Raw genomic sequence first — 10,607 nt, 5'->3', positions numbered from 1 at the left:
CCCCCCGCAGCGCTCCCCCTGCGCCGCTGCCGGGGGAGGTTCGGGGGCGCGCACCCCGCTGCCGGCCCCGTTGAGCTCCCCGCAGCCCTATACCCTGTTCAGTGAAATAAAACTAAAAAAAAAAAACAAAGCCGCCAGCTCAGAGAGGGGCCCGGCAGGACCGGGAGGCGCAGGTAGCGCTCACGTCCAAAGGGCTCCGCTGCCGCCATGGCGGGTCGCCCTCCGGGCCACCACCGCCTCCTGGAAGCTCCTGGGCTTCCCCGCAGCAAAGACACCGGGCGAAAACCAGCGGAAAAAAATCCGTCTGTGTGCACAGGGGGGGACGCATCGGTGTGCGGGGTGCCCCCGCGCAGCCCCGCACCTGGGACAGGCAGGGAGTTTGCGGAGCGGTTTCGGTTTTCGTGCCCGGGGAGTTGGGGCTGGATTCGGCCTCACTCCGGATTGCTCGGCTCCAAAAGGCGCTGCGCTCCTCGCTCCGCAACGCTTCGGGCCGGGGTTTTAGGGAGTTTTAATAAGAAAGTTATATCCTTCTCTATACGTTACTGAAATCCCAAGGGGGGGAGGGATTTATTGTACAACCTGGCCGGCAGATCCGAGGCTCTGAGTGTAAAAAGATGTGAGGAGAAATGGCGTGTGCGAACAGCTCGGAAAATGGCTCAAGGTAGGCTGTGTGGCGTTTAATGCAAGCCCGCTGAAGAGAAGAGGACGCAAGCGACGTTTGCATTGGGATATTTTTATTTTTATCCTTTTAATATATAGGAGAAAAAATATCAATCGCACGAGAGATCTGGGGTGGGCAAGGGGCAGCTTTGGACGTGTCCCCGCGCCGGGGACAGGAGCCCAAGTTTCTGATCCTAAAGAAACGCGCCGCTGTAAATCCCGGCCCTATACACAAACGGCACTTGGGCTCCTCGGCCCGAAAACGCCGGCGGGGGAGGCTCCGCTTTTGGGGAGCCCGAAGCGGGGACCCCCGGCGCCCGCTGCGGGGCTGGGCGCGCGGAGCGGGGCCGAGCCGAGCCGGGCCGGGGTCAGCGGCGCGGTGCGGTGGGGGTGCCGGGTCCCCGAGGGGTCGCATCCTGCTTCGGGGCTGGCTGGTCGAGAACGAAGCGGCCACGGGAGATTTTATTCGCCTTTCCCACCCCGCGCTGCAGCTTTTCGGGGGGCCGTGGGGACCCCTCCCCGTCGACAAAAAGCCCGGAGGAGGTTGTTTCTCCTCCACCTTCGTTTCTCGCCTTTCCAGCGAGGCAAAGAAAAGCCGCACTTGTTGGGGAAAAAAAGACAAAAATCAAACAAACAAAAGCCCGAGATCGGGAAGCACACAGCCGGCCGGCCAAACGAAAAAAAGCCTCCAAACCCAAAAGCAGGAGAGGGGAACGAAAACCTCCCCGGGCCGCTGGCTCCGCAGACGGCTGGCGGTCCGGAGCTGGTCCGGGGGAGCGGGGAACCCCTCGGGCAGCTCGGGCCGGCTGTCCCCCGCTGTCCCCGGCCAGCAGGTGCTCGGCGACAGCCCTCGGGTAGCCCCCGGGGGGGTCCGTCGGACCCCGACCCCTCCGCGGCCCCCCGACGGCGGTGCCCGGCTTGCACCGACGGCAGCGGCCACGGCGGCTTGTGGGGCTCGGAGCTGCTGCCCCGAGCAGGTGCCTTCCTCCTTCTCCTCCTCCTCCTCCACCTCCTCCTCCTCCTCCTCCTGCTGCTGCTCAGCACAGCCCGCGGCCGCGCCGTGCCCGGGGCGGTGCCGGGCGGTGCGGCGGGGGCCTGGGAGCCCCGCACCCGGCCCGCGGTGCTGCAGCGCCCCCTGGGGGGCTCCCGGGTGCACGCCGCCCCCCCCCGGCTCGGCTCGGCGCGGCCCCGGCTCCGGGACGGCGGCGGCTGCCGACAGCGTGTGCCGTCGAGCAGAGCCGCAGTCACCTCGCTTTTCTCGCTTGTCTTTCTTATTTTTTATTTGTTTTACTTTTTTTTTCTTTTTAGTTATTTCCAAAGAAAAAAAAAACGGGGAAAACCACCCCACGGGATACAGGGCCGAGCCGTCGGGGAAAGGGGCTCCGGGAGCGCAGCCGGTGATGCTGCGGCACCGCCGACACCGGGGACACCTCGGGGTACTCCTGGTGGCTCTGCCGCCGCGGAGCTGCCCGCTTCGGGAGCCGCCCCGACGGTTCCCCGACGGTGCTACGAGCACGGGGGCAGCGACAGCATCGCGGTGCCCCCCCCCCCCCGCCCCCCCCCAAGGTTCCGCGGCTCGCAGCCGGGGGCACCCCGCCGCCCACCGGCACCGGGCTGTGGTCGGGTCCCCCCCGGGTCAGGCCGGTGCCTTAAACGTCTCGGAGCGAGCACCCAGGGCTTAGTTCGTTTTCCTTCTATTTTTTAAAATTGTTATTATTATTATTTTCCTTTTTCTTTCCTTTTTTTTTTTTTCCTTTTTCTTTTTTTTTTAAGGAAAAAAAAAGTGACCGCCCGTCTATCTGGCACCCGATTCCGCTGGTGTTCCTTGGTGACCCAGCCAGCACCTACTTCCCTCGGCTTTATTCTGTTTTGTTGCTGTTTTTGTTGACGTTTTTAACACGGCAGCCCCGACCTGCCCGCGTTCAACACCCACGCGTGAGCGGCAGGAGGGGGACACGGCGGGGGCCATCCCCTCGCAGCATCACCCCCCCCCAAAAAAATCCCCTCGTAGCATCACTCCCCCCAAAAACTAATTCCCCCGTAAAACATCGCCGGGATGAGCCGGGAAGCGAGGCGAAGGGAATTCGCAGCGGCTGCATCTCCGTGCCTCCCGCGGAGGCTCAGCCCTCGCCACCCCTCGCCCACGGCCTCTACCCCCGGCGGTCCCCCCGACGGCCCCTGCCCGTGCCCGGTGTGTGTGTGTGCAGGGGGGCACCGCAGCCCCCTTCTCCCCTCTCTCGGAGCCCGGTGCCGCACGTCGGGGCTGCCCGCAGCCTCTGCCAGGGAGCCGAGGGATCCCAGGGGGGTCGGGGGATGCCAGGGGGTCGGGCATCCATGAATCTGAGGAGCTGCCCTAGGCTGGGAGGCTGGCGAGGTGTGCAGTCCCGGAGCCGAGTGTTATGGGGGAAATGCAAGGGAAACACCGTAGAGATGCCATAAATTTATTTAAGGAAGGCGGCTGTGATTTCAAGCTCATGCCTCGCCACTCACCTAGGACGGGAGAACTCGGAGGGGGCAGAGAACGGGGCCCGTACGTCTCGTCCCGTGCCTTATATCAAATAACTCGCTCTCCTCTGGAGTATTTTATTTGTTACACGTGGTCATTAGATACATCTGCGGGCTGAGCAGGGATTTGTTTATGCCAGCACGATACTCCGAACCCGGGGCTATTCCACCGAATACGTGTGTGCCGTAATCCCCTTCTACCTACCCTCCCCACGTGCGTTTCCTGTTTCCAGCACACACTCTCCATGTCTCAGCCATGGCGAGGGCTATGTTATAAAGCAGGGTGCTACGGAGCCTTTCAGATAGTTCCAGGGTACTACAGGCACGGTGCGAGCACATGCAAATCATCACTTGCAGATGTGCGCGCTGTCTGCATTAATCTCGGCATGCTCTCCCAATTGTTTGTGGCATCTCGTTCGAAGAAAAGCACAATAATGGAGATGCTGAATAAGTACCAATTGTTCCTGGGCAGACTCGCCCCCACGACGGGCAGACAAACCTTTTGGATGAAACCTTGCACTTCTCAGCAAAGTTAATAAAAAAAAAAAGGGGGGGGGGGGGGGATGAAGATTTCTGAAAGATGAGGAAATTGAGGGAAAACTTACCCCGGAAAGGCATGTGAAGGATCTAAAAGATGAAGGCTGTCTACGGCTGAACGCTACCCTGTATATCTATTGGATATGATCCAGAAAAGTGCTTAAGTGTATGCTTAAGCTCGTCACAACACCCAGGACAGTACCTAAGCAGGTGCTTCGGTGTCTTTGTATGCCAAAGTCCCACGCTCAGCACCTATTTCACTGTTTTCTTAAAGAGCATCTGAGTCAGGGCCATTACCAGTTAGATCCTCATCAAAATAAAGACATGAAGTTTATTTAAAACCAAACCAAACCAAACCAAACCAAACAACAACAAAAACCCAGCTGCCATTCCAGGCAAGGTTCAGCAGCAGCACCACGGATGCTGGCCTGGTGGGTGGAAGGACAGCTGCTGCTCCACGAAGCCTGCAGGCAGGATGCTGGCATGCCCTGAGATTGTTCAGAGCAGGGAAGTGCAGATCTAGTCTGGGTCATGGGGAAAAGAGACATTTTGCCATGATCTCTGAGGGAATCAAGTGTCCACAGCCACCTGGGAGAGACCTGGGCAAGGTCAGGCTGGGGCACAGAAAGGTTGCGTGGTCAAAGCAGTGGCTGAGAAGGAGGATGAACCAGCTCGGGAATGGATCTGTCAGAAAGCAGGAAAATCCTGGACGAATCTGAGCTGAGACCAAGCACCCTGTTCCCACCTCCTTTGCTCACGACTCCTGCTTTCTGTTCCCAAGTGGCACAGATCCCTGCTCAGAGGACTGGCACTCACCCTCCTCCCCTTAATTTCCTTCCCCAGACCCCTCAAAAGTAACGAGGGACCCACCCCGGCTGGTAAACAGGAGGATGAAAACCAGGGAGCAGACGTTTCCCTGTTTCGGCCGTGCCAGGCGGCGTGGTACGGCTGGTAAAGAACATCAGCAGTTACTGCACATCTGCCTCGTCTGCGCCGCCTGTTTCATTTGCTTGACCTGCTCGCTCACAATAGGCTGGGGAAACTTATTAGCTGGTTATAGTGCTCGTCCAAACGCCCCTTTGGGAACGGTTTCCAAGAAAAATACAAAGCCCATTCATTTCAACAACAGAACTTATTTTAGCCACAAGAGAAGTGCTGAAAGCCCGGACCATTGCGCCGCAGCAGAAACAGCAGTGCCTCCAGGCTGCTATTTTCAGCTTCGCAGATCGATGAAGAAAGGCAGGAGATACTGTCAGCCACACCACAGGCTTCCAAGGGCAGCGCGCATTCCCCTTTTCCACTTCATTTGTCCTGCTGGTTGCTGATTGCTCCAATACAGCCAGGGCTGTTGAGTTCCCCTGCTGCACTTGTCGGAGGCTGCCCGCCGAGGCACGGCTCTGTTTCAGGCTGTTTCAGGCATGAAGGGGAGCAGCAGAGGCTCTGGAACAAAAAACGCTTTGGAGAGAGAGCCCCTGGCTGTGAGGTCAGCAAGGAGCCCAGACTTTCAGGGAGCCTGGGACGGTGCCCGTGGAAAGTCGAGGGGAAGCCTCCACCATTAGCAGAAATGCAAATGATGGAGGAATCAAAGCTCCTTACAGTAAATGAAAAAACATCTTCTGAGTCTAAGAAAGGAAGGCTCATGATGCCACTTGAAAGGTGCTTTGGTGTAGACGCTGAAGGTGGAGGAGTCACCGTGACCTTGGCCAGAGGGCTTTGCCCAAGGTGGCACGGTGAGAACATCTGCTGGGAAGGAGGGACAAGCACACACAACGTGGCTTTTTACCCCTGGTGAGAGGCAGCCTGCGGCCAGAGCAGGCACTCGGAGTTCTGCGAAGGGGACCACCACCAAGGGTCAGCAGCAGGTTAAGCAGGGCTAACCCTGACCTTTCTCCAGTCTCCAAGCAGATAGCTCTTGAGCAAATACAAAACCACAGTTATTAAGGAACACTTAAACAACTCCAGTAACAAAATAGAGTGAAGTGGAGCCAAAACTGCAGATCTGTTTTGTTCAAAGCATAATATTTATAGACGTCAGATATCGAAAGGCAGTGGAATCGGTTTTCGGGACCGTGCCTGCACCCAGATAGTGGAGGCACACTCAAAAGTGCCTGTCCTTTGAAACACAGCAAGACATGGATTTCAGCTTCTCAGAAATAGTGTTGTCATTCCTAGAGCTATTACCTGTGCTTGGTAAATGAGAATATTAGAAATAACTGAGTGATAGAGCTACAGGTGGAGCCTGAAACGCTAAAAAGCTGTTCAAAGCACCACTTACATCTGATCTAGTTCAGCAGTAGTCTAATGCTATCTTTTCCCCCCTCAACGGTTTCAAGAAAATGTAGAAAAACAGAGCAGAGCTGATGTTTACTTTTACAGCTAATGGTTCCTCAAAGCTACGAGAACTTCTAAGGAACAGATAAAAGCAGCTGCAAGAGTGATCTAGAAATAAACATCTAGAAGAAAACATAGCTTCAATCAGAGTTCCAGCTGGTCTCTTCTCAGTGCTTATCAGGATTCTTTTTAATCAGGCAGTTTGAAGTCAGAGGCTTATTTCCAACAGCTTTTGCCCATACATATATATATATATAAGTCCCTTGAAATATTACAGAAGTTCTGTTTCGCATCAAAATAGCGTACATTGTCACCGAAATTATTAATTTTCTCCTCCTCATCCCCCATATTCTCTCCGGGCCCCTCTTTTGCATCTGGCATGTGTACTGATACTCAAGATGACAAATACTGATAACTGCGAGGCTGCAGCGCTGCATACTTCCACAGCGCGAAGCTCAGCCAAAGTTAGGCATTTTTTTATGGGCTTTTTTCTGTTCAACACAGCAAGGTTGTGGGTGTTTTTTTTTTTTTTTTTTTTTTTTTTTCCTTTCTTAATTCCATACCTTTAATCCTTGCCACCTTCAACCTAGCGTGTGTCAAATTTCCATCTTATTGTTGCAGCTGTGGTTTCTTACAACTAAAGCACGCTTCTCGAAGGCACTGACACATTCTTAGGTTTATTCGCAGATTTAAACGCTCAATTGTTCAAAAAAATGCCTGAGCTCATTAAAACGTGATGGCATGTAGAAGTTTTTTTTTATTATTATTTTTCTGTTAAATGGTTGATACAGAGGTTTAAAAAATTGGGGGTGTTGGAATGACTATTTGTATTCAGCCCAAATCTACAGAAAGGGTGGTAACTTGGGCAGAGGTAGAGACCTGAAGCCCATGGTTCTCATCAGTAAAGAGGTTGTTTACAAAATACCCAAGACAAGAAAAAAAAAAAAAAAAAGCTCTCCCTCACATAAAAAGTCTTCTGCAGGTGTATGCACAGACGAAAGGAGGCAAACCCTCTACCATCTAGCTATGGTGTTACTTTGGGTGCCTGCATCACCCCCAGTAGGAGACAGCAGACAGATCGCACAAGGATCTATACCTTTACAGAAAGGAGCTCCTAAAGTTAAGTATTTTTGTTATGACCTCCTTTGCTTGAAGAGAATACCCAGCTTCTCTGTGCTTTCCTATGGGAAATGGACCAGAGGCTAGATGCTGTATCCCTCCAAGGAGTGAGCCCTCCCAAGGCAGTGAGAGCAGCTCCAGGGCCGCATTTCCATCTCTTCCCATGGGCAAGCTGGTGAAAAGGACCAAACCTTTACTTCAGCCTTTCCAAGTTCAGTCTGGCACAGTAACTCAAGCCCACTTTTATCATCTTTAACAGCTAAGATGATAGCGTTTTCCACCAGAGCAGATGAGATATGTCCCCATTCCAGGAAAAGGCCAAGAAAATAGCCGAGAGCAGTAAGAAGTTAAACCTCTGCAAAAAATCTGCCAGAGGACATCTGTCAAAGCCCAAAGAGTTCCAGTTATGTATGATTTCATTTGATCCCAGAGGCTAAATAATGTACAGGAAAGATCTAATAATGTTATGCAGATTATGTGTGGAAATGTAAAAGGGCCCGAATACAATGCCAGTTTGAGAAATGTTCGTGTGCTCATAGCTCTATTATGGCCACAAAGTCAGAAAACACAGCTTGAGCAGTGGGCTATGATAATAAAATTAAAAATTGGAATTACTAGAATATTTACTCAGGTGAGACTGTTTGATTAAAAAAAAAGATGACTTAATATTTTCTCTCTGCCAGGAAATGATCAGTGGAGAGAGCCCCGTTCCCGTTTCCACCACATTTCCATGTGAAACCCTGATAGTGAAAACACCGTAACCAAGGGTCGCTGGTCTCAACATTTCCAAATGCTCGTGCAAAGGAGATGTCAGCTATTAAAAGAGGAATAAAAAAAAATGAATGGCCCTCAGCCAGGATCTGCCAAGTGGCATCTGTCAAGTCACCAAGTGGTGTAACGCTCCCACGCCACGTGGCACTGTTTAAATGCTGGCAAAAAGGGATTATTAAACAGGATTCTTTGCCAGGGTGGCCGTGGGCTTCATCATGAAAAGATGACCTGAAAGCAGAAGCAAGTGGATCCTACCTGGAAACACCTGAAAACTTCAGTGCAGACTCTCCCAAAGAAACAAGTGCAATGTTTCCTAGGTTTCCTGAGGCTGGCACTTGTGGTGGTCTTTCATTGACCTGTGCTTTTATCTCCTTCGGGATAGTGGTTATAGCTTTAGCAGCTGAAAACTTATGCTCACCAGTTTTTTTTCTTCCAGTGGAAGGATCTGAGCCTTTTGCTCCTAAGGTCTGATCTTTATTTGAAAGGAGTTTCAGCAGGTTTCTTAGGCTTCTCATTTCCTCTTGCTATTTCTGCTCTCATCTGTTTTGCAAATGGCCACCGTGATATTAAGCTTATCTAATGGCCAGGCCTCCTCCTGGAGGAGTGCCAGCGGCGGTCTGAAAGGGAGGCATCTGAAAGCATTCAGAGGAGATGGCCATCACCTTCTCCCTGAACCTCAAACATAAAACTTCCCTGACAAGCACATACTCCAATGTCATGAAAAGCAAGAGGTTACTCTTAAATTCAGATACCACGTTAACCGGCTTCCTCAGTGACACTTGGACATGGTGCTGAAATAAACTCACTCTAAAAATAATAAGTGCTTTTTTTTCCAGTGTTTAGAAAAGATGCTACTTGTACATGGACAGAGTAAAGAGTGAACGTCCCAATGACAGCTTCACCGTGAACATGAACTTCATTCTACAGTTGCTTCTCCTCACTTGGTTAACTTCGATCATTTTCTCCCTCGCTGTGACATATTCCAGGTCACAGGATGGTTGGGGTCACGAAGGACAATTGGAGGACCTCTGGTCCAACCCCCTGGTCCATCTATTCCCAGCTTTTGACATTGGGCCACAGTGAGTGCAGGCACAGCTGTGTCCGTCATCTATCTCCTCCACCAGTGAGACTTGGGGGCTTTGTAACAATTCCTGCTGAGAAAGGTGGCAAAGATGGAACAATTTTCTTTTCCTGGGTAAGGAGAAGTCTGAAAATGCAAGATGTGTTGCAGGTCTTTATGTGCAGACACACAGAGAAGACAAAATCTCCTGGATTTTGCCATTGACTTTGGTGAGACCTGGATTTTATTCAAAAGAAGGAATTCAGTGGGGGTGCTGGGTCTCCAATTTAGAAACTTGAGAAGAAGCCTAAAAAATCTGATCAAGTGCTGCATAAGACGCTCTGAGGACTCACCATTTGAGCAATAAAGACTGACACAATATCTAACAAGCTGAGACTTGTAAGAAAAAACACAACTTTACCATAATATATTTTATTTGGGTGAGACCTGAGAAGGAAGAGGCAAGAGTGGCTTCTATACATCTTGTAGAAGAACCAATGCTGTAGGAATGTGGGACTGGAATCTGTGTGGACAAATCCTTCATTTGGGCTTCTGCTTCCCCAAAGAGAAGGAATTTTGACCTTGTGGGGGAGAGAAAGAACAGGCCCCAAACCGAAGCGTGTAGACTCCAACACAAGAGAGTATCACCTGGAGTAATTATTTATTTATTTTGGAAAGAGGGTTGACAACAGGAGGAAGAAGGTTTGCTGGCTGCTGTGATGTCGCAGGTGCGACGAAATTAAAGGAGGTATCATGGTGTGCAATGCCAGACGTCCTTCTGCAAAAGAAACAAGTCATCCATTTAATGTTTCATTAGACTAAGTGTTACTTTAGCTTAGTTTATTTATATTTGTGTAAATAATAATTGATTTAGAAGGATGCTATATTTATGTGACATTAGGCGAAAGTTAAGCTGAAAATATCAGACAGATCTCCAGCTGGTATAAATGAGCACAGCTCTGGGGGTGTCTGCTGCTGACTTACACCGGCTGCGGGGCTGCCCCAGCAGAGCCCCTGGTTGATGAAACAACCTTTCCTAAGGCTGAGGAATCCAAACAACACTGCCCAGGCTCCCTCCAGCTTCTAGCTCATGCGATAAGGTCTTGCGCTGGTCTTCCTGTCCTGCAACTAGGACAAACAAACAAAAACAGAATTTCTGGAATCCATCACATTTCTGCAGGATGTTATTTAAAAATTATTCTGCAAAAGATTATTACCGCAGGCACACCGCTTTAGAACAGACCTCCTAGAAGCACAGCAAGTTTGGGGAAAACCCCACAAACAATCCCCCTTACTGTAAGGCACCTGTTCTCCTTAAAACACTTTTGTTTTTAGTGGAAGTCACCCCAGCTGAATTAAATTTGTTTCCCTTGGGTCTGCATTTTCTTTAGCCAACACAACAGCTGCACCATGTGGAGATGAGCCACAAGAAGTGTAACAACACATGTTTGTGATTGCTGTATCAGCTTTGGCAGATTTAAGTGCAGAGGTCTTTAGCTGCCTTCTATTAGGGAGCCAGCTTTACAATATATACAACATCTTGCGAAGTAGTAGCAATAATATATGTAGTTTTATGTATTTCTTGTACATGCTGGTACAGTAAAACCAGAAAGGAACTGGCTAT

General features: G+C 51.0%; 1 long non-coding RNA gene across 1 annotated transcript; it reads right to left on the bottom strand.

Annotated features, from left to right (window-relative positions):
* Positions 1–9,620: 9,620 nt before the first annotated feature.
* On the bottom strand, positions 9,621–10,363 carry LOC118161228. Its single transcript, XR_004747907.1, has 3 exons — positions 10,201–10,363; positions 9,968–10,111; positions 9,621–9,761 (listed from the first exon to the last, which is right to left on the bottom strand). It is a non-coding gene; the product is annotated as an uncharacterized LOC118161228 (long non-coding RNA).
* Positions 10,364–10,607: the final 244 nt, after the last annotated feature.

This window comes from Oxyura jamaicensis, chromosome 2 (genome assembly GCF_011077185.1).
Source record: "Oxyura jamaicensis isolate SHBP4307 breed ruddy duck chromosome 2, BPBGC_Ojam_1.0, whole genome shotgun sequence".
NCBI lineage: Eukaryota > Metazoa > Chordata > Aves > Anseriformes > Anatidae > Oxyura > Oxyura jamaicensis.
Note: the sequence above shows the minus strand (reverse complement) of the source record. Positions and strands in the feature narration are given on the sequence as shown.